The following is an 18,488-nucleotide window of genomic DNA, read 5'->3' as shown; positions in this document are numbered from 1 at the left end:
ACAAGCCCGCTTGTGGCTCAGCTCTTGATCACAGACCCAGACCCTCTCTTCACTTCCCAGTGTAGATTTATGTGCCAGGCTTCTTGGAACAATCTCGGAATACTGATTCTGAGAGGTCCACACTTGGGGTTCCAGAATTCATACACGGTGATTCTCAGGTGCAGCTTACCTAGAAATCTTCCTGCCGGGGACCGTCCCAAATAGCTGATGTTCTTTCTTCCCTGTCTCTGTGCTCCATCGCTCCCCTGAGCTCTGATAAGCCACAGACAAAAAAGGAGTAGAAGCCGCCCGATATAATCTCTAGGACAAAATAATGTTTTCTGCAATCTGTGCGCAGAGATTTGGTGATAGCTCTTTGTAGGTTTCAGTTCAGTATTGGAAAACAACAAAAACAAACTTTTTTGGAAAAGCTGAGGCGGTGGCTTGTCCCTAATGCTGGTCGACTCTCCCTGAGCCCCCATGAGAGAAGGAACGAACATTCTCTAGGAACTTGTTAGGGAGGGAAAGAAAAGTCCTCTAAGGATTACTTAAACGGGAGCCCACTGTGACTTTTAAATGAAAAACACCATTGCTGTTTAGATGATTTAGAAGATCGGCCATTGTAAGTTCTGGGAAGCACAACCCACTAAGGAAAAACATAAAATTAGAGTCATTTAAGGAGATTAAGGAAAAAGTAACCAAGGCTTACATAATTTAAGGATTTGAACTGCTTTAACAACATTACCTAATTAGCCTACAAGTGTCTCTCTGTGACGAAGAAGTTTTTCAAGCTGTATGCGTACTGAAATGAGACTTATTTTAGATTTCAGATGTGTCAGGGCAGAGAGGAGGGAAGAATCAGGCAGAATGTTTGATGATTGATGGGGCAGGGTTGGGTAGGGGTTGGGGGCCGCAGTTAGGGCAAATGGGGGATGTTTAGAATATTTCTCGGGTGTTTAATGTTAGGTTGAGTAGGGTTTAATTGGAGGGAGCAAGTAGAGGCAATTATAACATGAACGTGGCTATTGAGGAGCAATAAACTGAGAGGTGTTTTTGTCCTAAAATTCCAGAGTTACTTTTCTGTGCTTTATCTCCCCACCTAAATTCCCCCAGGGTACCCACCTTGCCTTATACCCTGTTATTTTCCCCTAGAGCACAACGCTCAGTATTACAAAATAAACGTTGCCGAGCTGCTGAGCGGTTTAGAAATTGGAATTGTAAGGCTTCTGCTGTGACTTACCAGGAAGGAAAGATGCCTTTTGAGATGAGGAGAGACCTTTCAAGGGAAAGCAAGAGGGAAGAGGGGGCCAGAGAAGGGAGGGTCTGCGGGAATGGTTGTCTGGAAGGGGTGTGGGGAATATCGTCAGGGGTTAAGAGCCTTCGGAGTTCAAAATGAGAGATGTCTACGTACTTCTCACTAAGAAGAAGCCGAGTATAAATTCAGAAACAGAGCCCGAAATTGTGGCATGTAACATTTTGGCAGAGGCAGCAACATCTGACCTGGGGGTGATGCCCAGAGAGTTGACTGGTCCAAATGGAGGGTCTCAAGACAAGGAAAAATGCTGTCGTCTCCCAGCCTGTGTGTGAACCTCCTCATGTCCTCATCTGTTGATGTTACGAGCTTGGGTTCTCTGTGCACCCCATGTCCACAGTGACACCCCCCCTCTCCCAATTCCAGTGTTTCTGCTTTAGAGCTCTTTTCGGGTCGTCTTCTGTTTCTTCTTCGTTTCATATCCTTCTCTTCTGCCTCTGCCTCTGGACGAAACTCAGACTCACTCTTGTCTTCCCTGTCACCAGCTGCCCTATTTATCATTCCTCTGGAGTTGCCATTTTGTTGGGGTCATGTTTCTCCAAGAGAATGAGAGCATCTGAATGAACAGGTGTTTTGTTTGTTTGTTTGTTTTTTTTAACCCATCACTCAAACTCAATTGTGTCAACATATTATACTTTTAAGTAATTGCTTGTCTCACACATGAGTGAAAATACCAGATGCTGGAGCAAAAGGCAGCTTAGGTCCAAACCATTGGGATGATTAAATGAGATACTTTGTATGAAGAACTTAGCGTAGTGCCTCCTACATGATTACTATGGTTATTATCATTACATGACGTCAGAAATTTGGGCTCAGAGTGTGAGAGAGGGTGTTCGTTTCTCAGATCTTCCAATGGCTAAGTGTGTTCCTATTTCGGAGTCTAATTTTTCTGTCTCTGAAATAGAAATTGTAATGCCCATTTCCTCTCCCCTTTGTAGAGATGCTGTGAGAAGAACTGATATTATGTTTGCTAGGACTCTGAATCTTTGGAAGCGACAGTGCAACTCATTTTGGAGTCAAATGTCCTTGATATTTTAGGATTTGGACTATTTTTATATGAGGAAGAGAGACCTTTCCACTAGCATCGTCGTTGCGTAAAGGGGCAAAGATGGAACCCCTCGAAGTAATATGACCGCAGGAATTGTCCAGAGAGGAATGAGCCTCAGGCCAAGACTTCCTTCTCTGTGAGTCACTCCATGTCCCTCCAGAGTAGATGACAGTCTTTGTCTACCTTTGTCTGCCTGGCCAGGTCTAGTAGGACATGAATTGGGGGGCTAAAATTACTGGGAGGAGAAAAGATTGTTGTCGGCTAAGAATAACCATTCCCGGAAGTTTGTACTGAAGGAGAGTAACAAAAGTTAAAGGTTTCTAGGGGAGAGCAATGGTGTCATTCATTGGAATAACTCAGTCATCACCCTAGATGAGATTCCTACGTCAAGGCAGTCTCTTTCGTGGCACTTCCGGTAATCAATACAGCAAAGCAGTTGCGGCCATGATGGATGCCATGTGACTAGAGAGACTAGAGCAGGGCCTGGTTTTCTGCCTGGGCTTTCTGTTATTCTCCACCTGCTAGTTGTTCTCTACTGAGGAGATACAACGGACCCCTTCCTCACATTCCCACCCCCAGGAGGTAGCCCGGGTGCCTTTGGGAAAGAATACGACTTCCTTTCCACTCTTCCCCCCCAAACCTGAAGTTTTTAAGAAAAGAAGCTTCTCTCTGGCTTCCCTCTCGTGTTCTTTCCTCACAACGCACTCAGTCCAGCGGTTTCAGGTACTCGAATTTAGTGGGAGAAATGTCTGTGTGCCGACCCTCCGAGGTTGGTTTGTTCCCAGTTTGGTTCCCCTGCTCCCTTTGCCCTGGTCCTGGCATTCCAGATGGTTCCCTGCTTGCCTCCCCCCCACCCCCTCCCAGTCAGGTTGCAGATGGAAACAGTCACCTGAGCCAGGATTTAGTGGTTGCTTCTTCCCCAGGATTCTTGCCCAACACCTGCTTATCAAATCTTTCCTCTTCAGGTTCTTTCTGAAAAATTCTCCCTAAGGTGCTGTTTGCTCTTTTCTAACCGACTGCTTCTGGTCAGTGTGCGTTCCTCTGGGCTCCGCCTGCAATTCCACAATCTCTGTCACATCGTCTGTTGTCTTCTCTTGTTTTAGGATCTCCTCATATTGGGTACATCCTTCGTTGCATCTGGTCAGTTTGAGTGAAACACGAGCCTGTGGGAATTTGCGACCAGTGTATGCTCCAAACTGTCCCGAAACCTCTGTGAAGGGAGGTGCTGGCTTTCCCTAGGGTCTCTGTCACTTGTCCGTCCTTGTGTGTCTGAAGGCAATGATTTCTGTGTATCTTGTCCCCTCCTCTATTCCCAGGCCTTGAATCGGTACTCAAGTGTTTGTCGAGTGAATACATAAATAACTAGTCTCTGAAACTGGGTTGCTAGAGGGCAGGGACTGGACCCTGGGGGTCACGTTCATTTTTCTCAGTAGGAATATTGGCATGGGTAAGACCCCCCTTAACAGTTCAGCCCTTTCATCTACTCTAAGATGTGTACTCCTCCCTTCCCACGCCTGCCTCCCCGGCTCAAGCATGTCTTAAGGTCTGTCGAGGGAACACTCAAGATTTCACCTGCTACTATGCGTGCTTGGCATCTCAGGTAATGCTGAAGCCAGCCAGCCACACATTCCTGACTGAGGATGGAGTGAGTGTTTCCGCCATGATGGATGGCCCGTCAGAGGCTGGCGAAGCTGATTTGCTGTGATGAATTTGCTTTAGTTGTTGGAGAGCAAGTAATCACCGTCTTGCTATGGTATCATGGGATCACCCTTCTCGTCCCTGAAAAGGGGCTTCCGTGTTCACATGTACATCCTTTGTACACCTTGCTGTCCCTCGTTTCTGGCAGGAGCGGAGGTAGGACAACCGTATTCCGGTAATCCCCAGAACACTTCCTTCTGTTGGCTCAGTTGCCTTCACTGTTCCAGTTAAATAAGAAACTTTAAAAATGTTCCTTAAAGGCTGCCACCTTGGTCCATCATTTTTCACCAGGATATCGTCGTGCTGGGGTGAATGGTTCTGACCTATAATTAAATCAGTAATGGAGGGTATGACATTTGTAATGGTACTTTGGTACCCTTCGAGATGAAAGGTGTTCCGTAAATGTAAGGCATGATTATTTTTGCCAGCCAAATATAAAATTTCCACTAAATGCCACTTAACATTGTTGCTTTAAAGATATTAATTGGGCCTTTTAAGCATACAATGCAATTATAAGTCTAATTGAAAATAATTGGTCAACACGGAGGAGGAAAAATACCTAAAACAACTGGGAAGCAAAACAGTGAGATTGTGAAGGCTCCACCAGTTAAGAGTTTACTTTAGGTGAAAAAAAGGCAATCAGCCAGCTCTGTCTGGGTGGGTAAACATTCTGGTGGAGTGTAAAATTCCAGCAAACCTATAATTAATCCTGAATACAATGGTTGATAAGAGCGAGAAACTTCGAGAGTGAGCTTGCACATCCCTACTGGAGCTTTCCATCAAGAATCTTTTCTCTGGCTTTGCAAATGCTGTTTTCGCAGTATTTCCATGGAATAAATCAAATGCCTCCACCATCCGGCCCCCTTGTTGTGGGGGGAAAAGAGGTTTCAGCTTCAGAAAACACTGTGTGTTGTTGTTGTCCTCGTAGGCTCTCGGACTGAAAAAGCTCAGGGGAAAAAAAAAATTTTTTTTTTTTTTGAAAGAAAAGGAAAAAAAAGGGGGGGGGGCGGAACGTGAGCTGGAGACCGTGGCAACGCTTTACAAATTGGCACAGCCTTATCAACAGCATTTCATGGTTTTCTGGAATCCATTCAAAGGAGAATTTCCTTTGTAGGAGATGGTTTAAGCTTTTTATTATTTAAAGCTATATTTGAGAGTTTATGGAAATTGCTTTCTAGTTTTCCAGACTCTCAAAGCGTCGATACCGACTGTTTACTTCTCGAGAACGTATATCTCCTTGCAGGTGTGGCTTGCTCTGGGTCTTAGCTGTACGTTCGCCATTTCCCCTCGCTCCGGTTTCCCTCTTGCCCCTTCATTCCCGCTACGTTAGAGGACCATCAAGGGTGTCACTCAGGGCTCCTACCAATTTCCCCTGTCCATTAAGTGGGAGCTGAGTGCCAGTCCCTTATGGTCAGGGGCAGACTTCTGTCCCGTAAGGTGACTGTCAATTTCACCCAGCAGACACAAGGGATTAGACGGTCTTTGGCTTTCCAGGACGCGAGGCAAACCCCTCGACACTCTGGTTCTTTCCTTTACACTCTCTGAGGGCAAAGACCACAGTCTCCCACATATTGTTTTCAGCCCCGGGCACACCGGGACACACGCTATTATTTTAACACCCACGTGACAAATCCTGTTAAAGAATATAATTAAAGTGAACAATCTTCCTAATTAAAAAAAAAAAAAACAAAAAACCAAACAATCTCGAGTCCCAGCCAATGACTCATTTATGAAAACAGTCTTTGGCAATGCAGAATTCTCTCACCAAGGAATTTAGAGACCTTCAGTGTCCTTAGTGTAGGATCTCACCGGCAGAGTCATGCTCCTGTCCCTAAAGACAGAAAGTGAGTACCAGGAGAGCATTTAAAACACCCGTTTGCTGTGGAGCCTCACCGTGATTGTAACTGGGTTTAGAAGCCTTTGAAAGAACAGTGTCTTCAGCAGAAAATGTGCTATTTCAGGTTCTGGCTCTGCTATCCACAAGTGGAGACATCTTGGGTAAATCTTTTAATTTTGATCAGATTTAATTCTCTAGTCTGTAAAACATCATTCCTGAAGAGCTAGGGAATATATATATATATATATATATAATATTACTTATTGCACTAGCGTCCCAAGCTATATGTGTAGATCTATAAAATTTACCGCAGTGACGCGTTTTAGGGACTTGGGCAATAGGCTGGTAGCTACAGAAGAGGAATGACTGGAAGCGGAAGTATTTAGGATTGTCTGGCAAGCAGTGACTGGAAGGCAAAATGGAAAGTCGAGCTAAGAATCAAAGGGAGGCCAGTATTCCATAAATTGCAGCAATGCCTTTCTTGATAGGAGAGAGTCTAGTAAATTAGACGTGATATAGGTTTTAAATGTTTATTTACTTATTTTGAGAGAGAGAGAGAGAGAGAGAGAGAGAGAGAGAATGTGAGGTTAAGGCAGAGAGAGAGAGAGAGAGAGAGAGGAATAGAGAATCCCAAGCAGGCTCCACACTGTCAGCCCCTGAGCCCGACTCGGGGCTTGAACTCACAAACTGTGAGATCACAACGTGAGTTGCTGAGCCACCCAGGAGCCCCATTAGAGGTGAGATTTTTTTTTTTTTTAATGAAAGGGTTTGCTAACTATGTCATTAGGATGGTTATGTGTGCCAATGAACAGGCTTTTTGAATTATAAGAGAAATTAGTTACTGTTTTAATTGCTTAGAAAGTGATTATACTGAAGTGATGCCCCACCCCCTTCTCTTTTGGGTTGCTTGAGCAACTTACTGTGATGGAGAACATATTCGGAGAGAATAGTTTCTTTAAAACCCAAATTCAGTTTCAGTACAACAGAATTCCTGCTCCTGTCGGGCAGGACAGATACCCGTCTCAGTCACTGAGAGTCTTGCCTGAACCTCATCTCAAATGTTGTGATGAAAAGTGAATTTCAATATTTGGGTGAAGACGTGTGGAAGACCAAGAATATGACCAATCAAACCGTGATTTGGTTTTCGGCTATTGTTTGGGTTTCTAAGCAGGGACGTTTGCGACTCTACGGGCTTAACTGAAACCCAACGTGGTAGAAAAACTTGTTAGAAATCATGGAAATAGAGATTATGCATTATGAAGCATCGCCCCCGTGGCTTTCGAAGAAGGACAGAGAAGTCAATCTTTAGGCATACATGTATGTGCCATGGAGTCAAATTATGTCAAACACGTGGTAATGCACACCATGTTAATTTTCATGCTGTGAGTGGTGGCTCCTATGTCTTGTGGCTTATATATTTTTTCTTCTTTAAAATAGCTTCCTCCCACAAACTGTCATACAGATACACTTCTCAAGTGATCCTAAAAATTCAGACTCCTGGGCGCCTGGGTGGCTCAGTTGTTTAAGTGTCTTACTTCGGCTCAGGTCATGATCTCACGGTTCTCGAGTTCGAGCCCTGCATCGGGCTCTGTGCTGCCGGATTGGAGCCTGGAGCCTGCTTCAGATTCTGTGTCTCCCTCTCTCTCTGCCCCTCCCCTGCTTACGCTCTGTCTCTGTCTCTCAAAAGTAAACGAATGTTAAAAGAAATTAAAAAGTTCAGACTCACCCACTGCCGCAACATTGCCTGGTGTGTGTGTGTGTGTGTGTGTGTGTGTGTGTTGGGGGGAAAGTGCCTTTATTGCAAGACAATGAGGTTATAAAGTAGCAAAGGCAGCTCCTTGAATATTCAAGCAACCATCCTCCTCTGGATAAACGGGGAATATAGGAGCCCAACACGTAAATCAGAAATCACTCAATTAGCTTGTCAAATATTTTGGGACTGAAGCCTGACTTCTTGAGAGCCACCAACCACAATGGAAGTATTCCGGCCGTTTGATATTCAGGAGACTGGGGAGGTTTAAGATGAGCGGGATGGGGGGGGGGGGGTGGCTTTCTAATGTAAACACCTTTATCATTTGGAAATCAATTAGCTCCTTGCAAGGAGGGGCTGCCAAGACCAGGCCCTTCTAAACTACTATTGTGAGCTGGGACTATTTGCTTTAATTAAGAGGCGACTGAGTGGATTATTGTCTCAAACCCAGGAGCTGGGAAGAGCCCGAAAACTACACTTTACCCTGGTGAACAACAAAGCTCAGGGGAGGGGACGGGCTCCTCATCAGGCTGGTCTAAAGCAAACTCGCTTTTAATCTGGCAACTTTTCTGAATAAGGAAGCCAGCCCCAAACAATGGGGAAAAATGCAAAGCAGCGACCCTGCTAAAGCGTTTAGGCTCTCCTTGAGAGTTTGCCTTGTTTCCCTATCAGGAAGATCTGTGTGATAAAGTGTTTTCTTTTGCCATTTACTTGTCAGAGATTTAGAACGTGTTAGAAAAAAAATAAGCTTAAATGAGAACTTGGGCGCCAAAAGGTTAGTAGCCTTAACGTGAAATCACTGCACTAAAACCTGGATCGAAAATTCCTCGATTGGTTGGGAAAAAAAAGTTTGGGAACCAGTAATCTACAACGTCATCTGCCTGGGTGTCCATAATCTTTCCTTTTGCTGGGATTCCTGTCAAATCAAGCCGCTGAAAAGAGCTGCAATTATCTTTCTCATCCATTCATCCAATAAATAAATGGTAAGGGCCAATTATGCGTCACAGTCTCAGTCCTGGGAGATCTGTAGGAATAAGGTATAGCATTTCTTTGGGGACACTGAGAAGGAGACATTAGCTGCTATGAGCATACAGAAGTGCCTTGTCTTCGGGAGTCGGAGAAGACTGAATCCTGAAGGACAGGCAGAGATGACTGGCTCAGGAGCAAAGGTGAAAGGTAAGGGTGGTTGAAGCTCTGGGGTGCCGATGGTGGAGGGGTGGGGTGTGACGTCTGTGAGGCATGTGAGGGGCAAGCAGGAGCCAGACACAGGAGGGTTTGCCCATATTATCCTAAGGGCAAAGGGAACCATCAAACAAGGGAGTGTGGTGATTAGGTAAATGCACATGTCTTAGAAAGATCATTCTGATAACAAGGTTGCAACTGGTTTGGAAAGGGCCAGATTGGACATAGACAGATTCCAGGCTTGTTCGGATAATTCACGTGAGAGATGTCGGTGGCCAGGCCAGGGTGTAAGAAGTGGGGACAAAGAAAAGAAGACCAATATCGAGAAGGAAGAATCCTACAACTTTGTCGTGAATTAGAAGGGCAGGGGTGAAGAGGACGGGGAGTTAGAGACTGTTGGGAATTTCTGGAGTTGGGGAACTGGGTCTGTGGGGGCGCCTGCTGTTCAGTGAGGAAGAGAAGTTGGGAAGAGAAGCCGATATGCTGGGTTGGGGTTCCGTACTCAGTGCGACACATTTTTAGTACCCTGGAGGTGGCCTGAGGGGGTGTGTGTGCACGCGCGCGCGCGTGTGTGTGTGTGTGTGTGTGTGTGTGTATGTGTGTATATGTGTGGCTTAGCAACTTCAAGGGGATAAGAGAAGCTGAATTATTATCTCAATGTCACTACAACCTTTATTTCTGAGTGGGTGAGATTTTCCACGTCTATATTACCATTCGGTATTAACTGAGCGAATTGGGGTATCTCCGAAGGACTTTCTATAGTTTAGGAAGCCCTGTTAGATAGATGATGGTCCCTGAATATGACCAAAAATAAATCCAAAGTGGATCATTTGATTTAAAACTAATTAGGTAATTTTCCTTCAGTTTCTCCCACATATTGAGACGTTTAATGCCTTACATATTAGCATTTTCCCTTTTATTGTTTTATAATTTTGTCCATATATAATGATAGCTCACACTTGTTGAATACCGTGGCAATGTTTTACCTATATGAATTCACTTAATCCTTCTAACAGCCACATGAGGTTATCATGTATTATTATTATTAACCTCTTTGAACAGAGGTGGGCACTGACTTCAGGAAGCACACCCAAGATGGCACAACTGTTGAGGCAAGCAGCTGGGGTTCAGACTCAGTCCGGCTTCAAGGTCCACACGCTTTCCCAGTGCGCCAAACTAGCTCTCACACTACAGCGTCATTAGTGGAAACTCAAAAGAGAATCACCCTTCAGAATCCCGCCACCCAATGCATCAGATCGGTTCCCTTTTCCACGGCCTCGCCTGTGACCTTGTCTGGGCTCACTCTTTTTACCTTCGACGTCTACGTAACGTTTAGGTAGATTTTAAATTCATTTCTCCTGTTTTTAACTGTATTGGTAGTTCCTCTGCTATGAACAGACACGTTCCATCTGCACTTTATGCCAATTCCACCTCCCGAGGATATTGTAAATACCCCCAAAGCAGGAATTAGCTTTCCTAATTTCCTATAATTCCCCAAATACTCTTATTCTCAGAGGACATAGCAACGTCCTGGGAGCAAACTGTCAACCCTTGGCAGATGGGAAGTGTAACAAGGTTGAATCTAAGGAGAGGAGTAAATATGAACTCACTTTGAGGTTAGTAAGCCGGGCAATAAGCTGTTTTATTTAGCCCTCCTGCCAACTCGACAATATAACTGGGGTTATAGATATTGTTATTAGCCCGTCTTATGGATAAGGAAACTGAGGCACTGAGAAGTTAAGTATTTTGCCCAAGCTCGCCCACCTAGTAGGTAGAGTAGTTGGAATTTGAGCCTGGGTCAGTGGGACCTAAAACCCGGTTGTGTGTTCCTGTGTGTCTGCACCGTGCCACAGGTGATGCACGCACGCCCTTGGCACAGAAGAGCTTGTGGGGACTGGCCCTCACGTGCGATCAGGGACAAATCTTCGCGTCCCACAGTTGTGCCTGAGCTGTGCTTCCCCTACCTGGTGTGGGTACAAACCAAAAATCATTTAAAGCAGACATCAGAGCACCGTTTGGAGCGATTTGTATGTGTCTGCTCTTGGCTGTTAACTCCGCGTAACCTCACCTTGACCCAAATTAACTGTGATGAATACAAAGCTGTGACCGCGGGCTCCAAGACGACTGGCCGGCTGGGCACTCGGCTTGACACTTCTGGGCTCCGAACAATTAAATCCGTCCCTTTGGCCAGCGCCAGTGCCCTGTCACGGAAACAGGAGCCTTATTCAATACTTAACCCACGTTACTGGGCAACCGATAGGATGAAATAAGGAGATTTTCGTCCCTGTATATCAGCCAATTCCTCAACATACTTATGTCAGCTCAAGAGCATAATGTTTCCTAATTAATTAAGGTGAATCCTCCCATTTGTACATATGGCAATCTTGGAGTATACAATAATCTCGGAAAGAAAGACTTCCCTGCCTGTAAAATATCGATTACTGGAAACTCTCTCTCCCTGGGGCGCGCTGTTTATCGTTAGCCATCCACTATTTTTGAATTTTGGGCATAGGTAACGTAACTCCAGTCAATGGTATAGGCAAACTCAGGATCCTTCTTCAGTGGGGATTCTGATGCACGGACAGTACCTTCCCAACTATCCCTGGTGAAGGATTAGTTTTCTCCCCCTCGATCCGTTGTAGGCAGATACTCCCGTAAATACAATAGAAGTTTTGCCACAACGTCAAATTGCGTGCTTTCAATCTTTATACGGACCTTGCTGCCCCCAGCTACACAGCTCATGAGTGGGTCCCACTTTGGGAAGCACTAGCCAGATGACCTCTCAACGTCTCTTTTCTTTCAATTCTTGTTTACTTTTTTTGTTTTTAAGTTTATTTATTTATTTATTTTGAGAGAGACAGAGACCACGTCAGTGGGAGGGGGTAGAGGGTGGGGGAGAGGGAGACAATCCCAAGCAGGCTCTGCCCTGTCGGCCCAGAGCCCGACGCGGGGCTCGAATTCATGAAATCGTGAGATCGTGACCTGAGCCAAAAATGAGAGTCAGACACTTAACCCACTGAGCCACCCAGGTGCCCCTCTATTCTTTAAAAATGTTTATTATTATTATTATTATTATTATTTTTATTTTTGCAAGAGTGGGGGAGGGGCAGGGAGAGAGAGAATCCCAAGCAGACTCTTCACTGAAAGCACAGAGCTGGACGTGGGGCTCTAACGAACCATGAGATCGTGACCTGAACCGAAATCAAGAGTCAGACACTTAACCGACTAAGCCACCCAGATGCCCCCAATGTCTCTTTAGGCTATACACACGGGCCCCTGGCTGTTGTTTTCTAGTTGACTTATAAGAGAGTGACAGAGACCTCATTGCCCACTTGTTTTCTCCTTCTAGATTTGGGTCTTCTAAGGCATCTAGGTTACATGGCAGTCAAGAATGGGGCATAGGCTGCTGGGAAGGCGCTCTTTGTCTAAAATCTGCTTCAAGCACTCAATTGTTTCTAAGAAGCAAGGATGGGATTTCATTTTTGTTCCAGGAAAACACTAGACTGGAATATTATTCTAGTCATATCCAAGGGAAGTCAGCCATCCTTTGCAAAGTTAATCAGAGCCCTCCTCCACCGTCTTCTAGCTCTCGGGAGAGGCTTTGCTACTGGTCTTGCGGCATTATCGAAAGATAGATTTTATAAAAGTGTCGCAATGTCTCTTCTCTGTCTTCAGAAAGACGAGTCCCTATGTGCCTGTGCCTTTTTGCATTCGTTGTGTTTTGTTGGTAGGATAGCCCTTCAGAAAAGCAATACGGTCAAAAGCAGATATCTGAAAATAGGTCTCAGCTGACATAAAAACGTAGATATTCTTTATTCTGATTATTATCATCTCTGGGAATTTGCCTGAAGAACATTTCTGGAGAGAAAAAAAAAGCTAAACAATGGAGGTATTAATTGAATTCTCACTTGAAGGTAACAAACAACAACAACAATAATAATAAAAGAATGGGAAACAGCCTAAAGATACCGCCACATGGAAATGATTACATCAAGCAGTGTTGAAATACACAATAGGAAGATGCAGGGAAACTTAAAATAATGATCATGGAACCTATGTAGAACACAGTTGTTTACGTCAACGTTAAGTGAAAAAATACAGTTGAGCGTCACGCTTTGGCGGATGTGCGCGTTGGCCCTTGGTCCGGTTGCTCTGGCCTTCTTCCTGCTCTGCTCCGAATGACACGGGTGCTGACTCCCCCGGTCCCCCTATCAGGGAACCTCCAGCTGGATTCTGTCAAGGCAGGCACGGCAGGAGGCTGGAGACTGGGAGGAAAGGAGAAGCCAGGGGATTTCTGCCCTCCTTGGTCTCTAGCCCTCCATGTCTCTAGCGTCTCCATGGTGCCTGCTCCCGCCCACGGACACAGCCATTATGGTCCCAGCTACTGCTAGGGAACAGGGCCACCGCCTTTGGCAACATCATTTCCTGCCTTACTTTTCCACCCTAAGGACGGGAGCAATTGCCTCACCGTCTTCTGTTTGGCTTTTAAGCTCTGCTATCGCTTCTCTGTATTGTCTTCACTGTATTTTAAATATGTGTGAGTGTTTTCCTTCCTTCCTTCCTTCCTTCCTTCCTTCCTTCCTTCCTTCCTTCTGTCTTTCCTCCTTCTTTCCTTCCTTCCTTCCTTCCTTCCTTTCTCCTTCCTTCTTCCTTCCTTCCTTCCTTCCTTCCTTCCTTCCTTCCTTCCTTCCTTCCTTCTGTCTCTCCTCCTTCTTTCCTTCCTTCCTTCTTCCTTCCTTCCTTCCTTCCTTCCTTCCTTCCTTCCTTCCTCTCTCCCTCTGTCCCTCCCTTCCTCCCTACCTCCTTTCCTTCCTTCTTTCTTTCCTCTTTTGCTTGAATCTGAAAAATACACATGAAGTTCGGAGTGTGGCAGGGGTATTTGGAAGGGCTTCCTGGAGGACAGAACTGTATGGTGAAGGACCATTGTCTGGGGGGATGAGCAAGCCAGGGAATCAGGGTTTTGTGATGGGATGGGGGTGGGGGTGGAGTGAGAAGACCACTCTGGGCTTGACACTGAGAAAGAGAGAAACATATTTAATGATATGTATCTCCCGTGCCTCATCTGGAACAAAGAATATGGGCAAGAATATGGGGGAAATGAGAACGTAGTTGGGCTCTTACCGGACAGGCTGGTAGATCCGTATGATCTATTGTAATTGTATGATACACATGTGTGATGGCCACAGCCTCTGCCCTGGCCGTCCTGGTGTCTGTGTCCTCATGAGCTTCCCTTCCCGCTCCCCCTCCATTAAATAGGGCTGACTGTGTAGTTTGGGAGACGTTGTGGAAATGTCAAAGCGTGACTTCTGAAGTTAAGCATAAAGGACATTGAGGCTTCTAGCCACCTTCCACCTTGCTCTCCCTCGGGTCACTTGCTCTGGGACCAAGCCAGCTGCTGTGTCATAATGCCATTGTCACCTCCGCAGCTTTACAGGGACACCCATGTGGCAAGAAACTGAGACCTCCTGCTAACAACCAAAACCGATTGGCCAGGGATGTGAGGGAGCCCCCTTGAGAGTGAACCTTCCAACCCCACTCCAGCCTTCGGATGATGCAGCCATGGCCGACTGCCTGACTGCAGCCTTGTGGAAAACCCTGAGCCGGAACCATCCAGTTAAGTGGCTCCTGAAAGCCTGACCCACAGACACTGTGAGAGACAATAAATGCTCACGGCTGCTTTAAGCCACTATGTTTGGGAGGTAATTTTTGGCAAGCAGCAACAGATAACGAATATGTATCCCGTATATTGGGCATATCATTACTTAGTAGTTCAGATATTGAAAGTCAGGTGTCACATAACAGCAGGTTTTGTACTCTCCCCCCCATGTAGGTTGCGATGCCTTGAAAAAAATCTAGCTTTTACTCTCTGATTTAAAGGCACAGCATCATGGGGTACTTCCTTTCTCGCCCCCAAATGCAGCCGTCTACAGCGAATCTTAGGAATACCAAGACCGGTTCCTTACATGAAAGATCTATTTCAAACTTCTTGGCATTTAAAATGTTAATCTTTCTAGAGCCGAAGGTTAAACCAGTCTCTAGATTTTTCAGAGATACTACCGATTCACTCTGGCCACCGGACTCTTTAATTTCAAACAGAGCATCGTTAAGACTCCATTGAAGCAGGACTGACTCCAAATCAGGAAACAACTCTCAGCTTTCACAAAAACCTTTCAGAGGTATGGGAAAGATGGGTCAAGGCTGACAGGCAAAGCGTTTTCTCAGGCCCGGTGGTTTTTTGTTGTTGTTGTCTTTGATTAACTGCTTGTGTATTTCTTCTTGATCCCAAACAGCAGCTCCCTGGGCTCGTCTCTCCTGCTGTCCCCGTCGGAAAATCCATACCCACAACCTTTCCCAGCCTTTCGTCTGCCTCTGGAGAATCAGGGAAGCCAATGGGAGCATTGTTCGCTCGACAACCGGGCTGTCCTTCAGGGTACAGACGCGCGGTGGGCGTCATTGACCACAGGAGCGTATGAGAAAGGAAGCCTTAGGTATTGTGCCTCATGGCACAGGTTCTGGTGGCCCCTCCCTCGGGAGGCTTGGCTTGGGATCGCTTCTGTTTTGCGGTACCGTGTGTAACCTTGGCATGCAATCAGCAGAGAAAATATTCATTATTGCCTGACTGTCTGCCGAAGACAATTTCAATTATTCTCGCATTTCAATGGATGAAGAAGCCCTTTAGGCTGGCCCCGGAGATTAGACTTACAGGCTCCGTAAATTAGGAAAGTTACAATCAGTATATTATCTGGCAGGCAGCTGTGGGATACGGCACAGCAGGCAAAGAGAGACAAATTGCTATATTCCGGTCGCGGTTTTGATATATCAATTTTCAAGTTTAACACACACATTTGGGAAAGAATGATTTTGCATTTCTTAAATCACTTTTAACTGCCTGCACTCGAAGTTTCTGAACCTGTAACTTGAATAGCCGGCTTGCCTTGCTGACGTTTTGTTTTAAAGCCCAATTTCAGCTCGGAAAAAATATTGCTGAGGACAGAGCTTGGGAATGAATCTTTCCTAAAGTTATTCAAATAATATAATATATGGCAGTTAAGCAGAATATTCCATTTGCAGAAATGTGAATGATGTCCCATATAAAGGCTTTTTCTTTAATGGGATGTTTTCCTGTCTTTTCTCCACCCCCCCCCCCGCCCAAGAATCTCTGTTGTGATTATTACATCGACGTATTTAATATATATTATTTCACCATGCCTGTCTGATAACGATACATCTGAAAATAAAAATAGCGAGCATAATAACCTATCACAACATACAAACGGTTGCGTAAGTCAGGTCTATTGGTAAAGAAGTTTTTCACGACTCTTCAAGTTCTTTTGGAACATTTTTGATACCTTAGCACTCACCTATCATTTGAACAATAGATTTGCTTTTCACCTTCGTAAAATCCCTTTAAAAAATACATTTTGAGGCTGCTGAATGCTTTACAGCTATGCCTCAAGCAGAGCTAACCGTTCCTAGCTGAGTTTAAGCTGAGTTTCAGAAGATTTGGTTGGCTTTGGGTTAATGTGAAAAATGTTTTCTTCGAACTAGATGGTTACCTTGAAAACTGTTCATCTTCACATTTGCACACGTCCTTTATAAAGCAAGTCAAGAGACATAAAGAATCATTAAAATGCAGCTATTTATAAGAAAGCTTTGTAAAAAGCATGGGGGGGGCCCTCCACTAGCCCCCAGATAACTCCTACTTTCTAATAGGCCTCTCTGAAATTCAAAACGAGCACACAAAACTCCAGAGGAAGCTTCTTTGCTCTGGAAATATTTACATTTACCGGGTAGAGCAGACGGGCGGGTTTGGATATATCGTCATTCTCAGTTTATTTGAAAAGAGTTTGAGAATTTTAACTTAAGAAAGTTCTATCGGGTATTAGGGTGAAACACCAGTGACTAGCCTGCAACTGGGGCCCTCGCGGTCTGGGTTGACTTCAACACGCCTTCTACGGGACTGTCCCCATACACCTTGTCAGAAAGGGGCTTCCCAATCTTTCTTTCCCCTCCCTGTTTACGGAGCCAGATTGCCCACGAGGGACAGTGCTTGTCTTGTACAACACCCAGGAAGTGCCCTCGATTGCAAACACTGCCGCTCGACTGTGGCCTTACTCAGTCCATTGTGCTGTTGTGTTTTCTCATGGGGATCGCCGGGCTAGTCCAGGCAAGCATCTGCAATTCTTAAACGGACAGTTCCAGGATAGAGAATTTAAGAGACAACCGAATCGAGTTTTAATGCCCTGTTAGGTAATAATGAAAGACATTTATGGAAAAAAAAGAAATTCCAGTTAGTTTGAAAGCCCGGGCCCACACTCCGTATTCTGACAGCAGATGGATGGCTACCTCAACTAATCCCGGTTTACTTTCTGACTCGGATTTGTCTCGCTGGTCCAGTGAGATGGTGAGGGCTTCCTCCAATCTGGTTAATGCTCGGAACCAGTGTTTGAGTTTTAGACTAATTATGGGCCAATAACTGACATTTTTTTCTATAATGTGAAGACTGGTGCCAGCAGGAACTCAGTGAGATTTAACATAAAAGCAAGATAAAACAATTAAAGTGGAAGAATATTTGATTAAGTGGACCGCTGATTTATAGTGGGGTAAATTGAGATTGAAAGGAGAGTGAACTTTTTATGGCAATCATATATTACGTTCATTATCAGAGACTCTGGGTCTTTTGTGCTTCTGCGCTTTAAAAAGAAAGAAACCTGTTTAAGGAAGAGTCATCCTGGCCGGCGTCACTTTTTGTCTTCTCCTGAGTTATGGTTTCTTCCCGTTGCAAAAGTCGAATAAATCATATTCGAGTGAACTCATTGCAAAACGTGCAGTCAACATTTGAATAGACCCCAAAAAAGTGTAGTAACAAGGTCACACATGGCCAAACACACACAAACACTTTTGTTTTGGTGACAGAGCTTGACACGTACTTCAATCAGCGCGTATTTGGTATTTGCAAAACTTGTAGCCATGGCAACATCCCTTCAGGGGTCCCGGGCCTGGTGTGGAGAGCAGCAGAACGCCACGAGGTTCGGTATCAGACCCGGGACGTTGTGAAACAGCTGTGTGCCACATGCCTCTTCTTGTCCCGTCTCTGGCTGTGCTGCAAGGCTCTCCTGCACTTGGAATTCAGTGGTTGCTGAAGCTTGCGTTAGCAGGTGCCTGCCGCGTGCCCCCGACATTCCGCGGTTCACGAGAGCTGGCCCTCTCTTTCTGCAAACCCAAGTCGCTGGGGGTGGGGGGCGCTGCCTCAGAAAAAGGAGCATGACAGCGTGCCGGCAAATGGAGAGGAAGCAGGTCAGCATAGATGAGGCAAAGGAAGAGCGGAGACTGGTGATTGGGGAGATTCCGAGAGCTGTTGATTTTTTTGTATTTATGATTAATTTTTATTTTTCAAAAAGTTTATTTATTTTGAGAGAGAGAGAGAGAGAGGGAGAGAGAATGAGTGGGGGAGGGGCAGAGAGAGAGGGAGACACAGAATCCGAAGCAGGCTCCAGGCTCCGAGCTGTCAGCACAGAGCCCGACGCGGGGCTCGAACCCACGAACCGTGAGATCGTGACCTGAGTCCAAGTCAGAGGCTTAACTGACTGAGCCCCCCAGGCGTCCAGAAAGCTTTTTAAAGAGAAGATGGGGCACCTGGGTGACGCAGTCGGTTAAGCGTCCGACTTCAGCCAGGTCACGA

General features: G+C 45.5%; 1 long non-coding RNA gene across 1 annotated transcript; it reads left to right on the top strand.

The window, feature by feature from the left end:
- The first annotated feature begins 14,236 nt into the window (after nt 1-14,236).
- Nucleotides 14,237-15,916, top strand: LOC121014595 (uncharacterized). The gene is made up of 2 exons (XR_005783297.1): nt 14,237-14,982; nt 15,097-15,916. It is a non-coding gene; the product is annotated as an uncharacterized LOC121014595 (long non-coding RNA).
- Nucleotides 15,917-18,488: the final 2,572 nt, after the last annotated feature.

Source organism: Herpailurus yagouaroundi, unplaced genomic scaffold (assembly GCF_014898765.1).
Source record: "Herpailurus yagouaroundi ecotype Mexico unplaced genomic scaffold, PumYag 203, whole genome shotgun sequence".
Lineage (NCBI taxonomy): Eukaryota > Metazoa > Chordata > Mammalia > Carnivora > Felidae > Herpailurus > Herpailurus yagouaroundi.
Note: the sequence above shows the minus strand (reverse complement) of the source record. Positions and strands in the feature narration are given on the sequence as shown.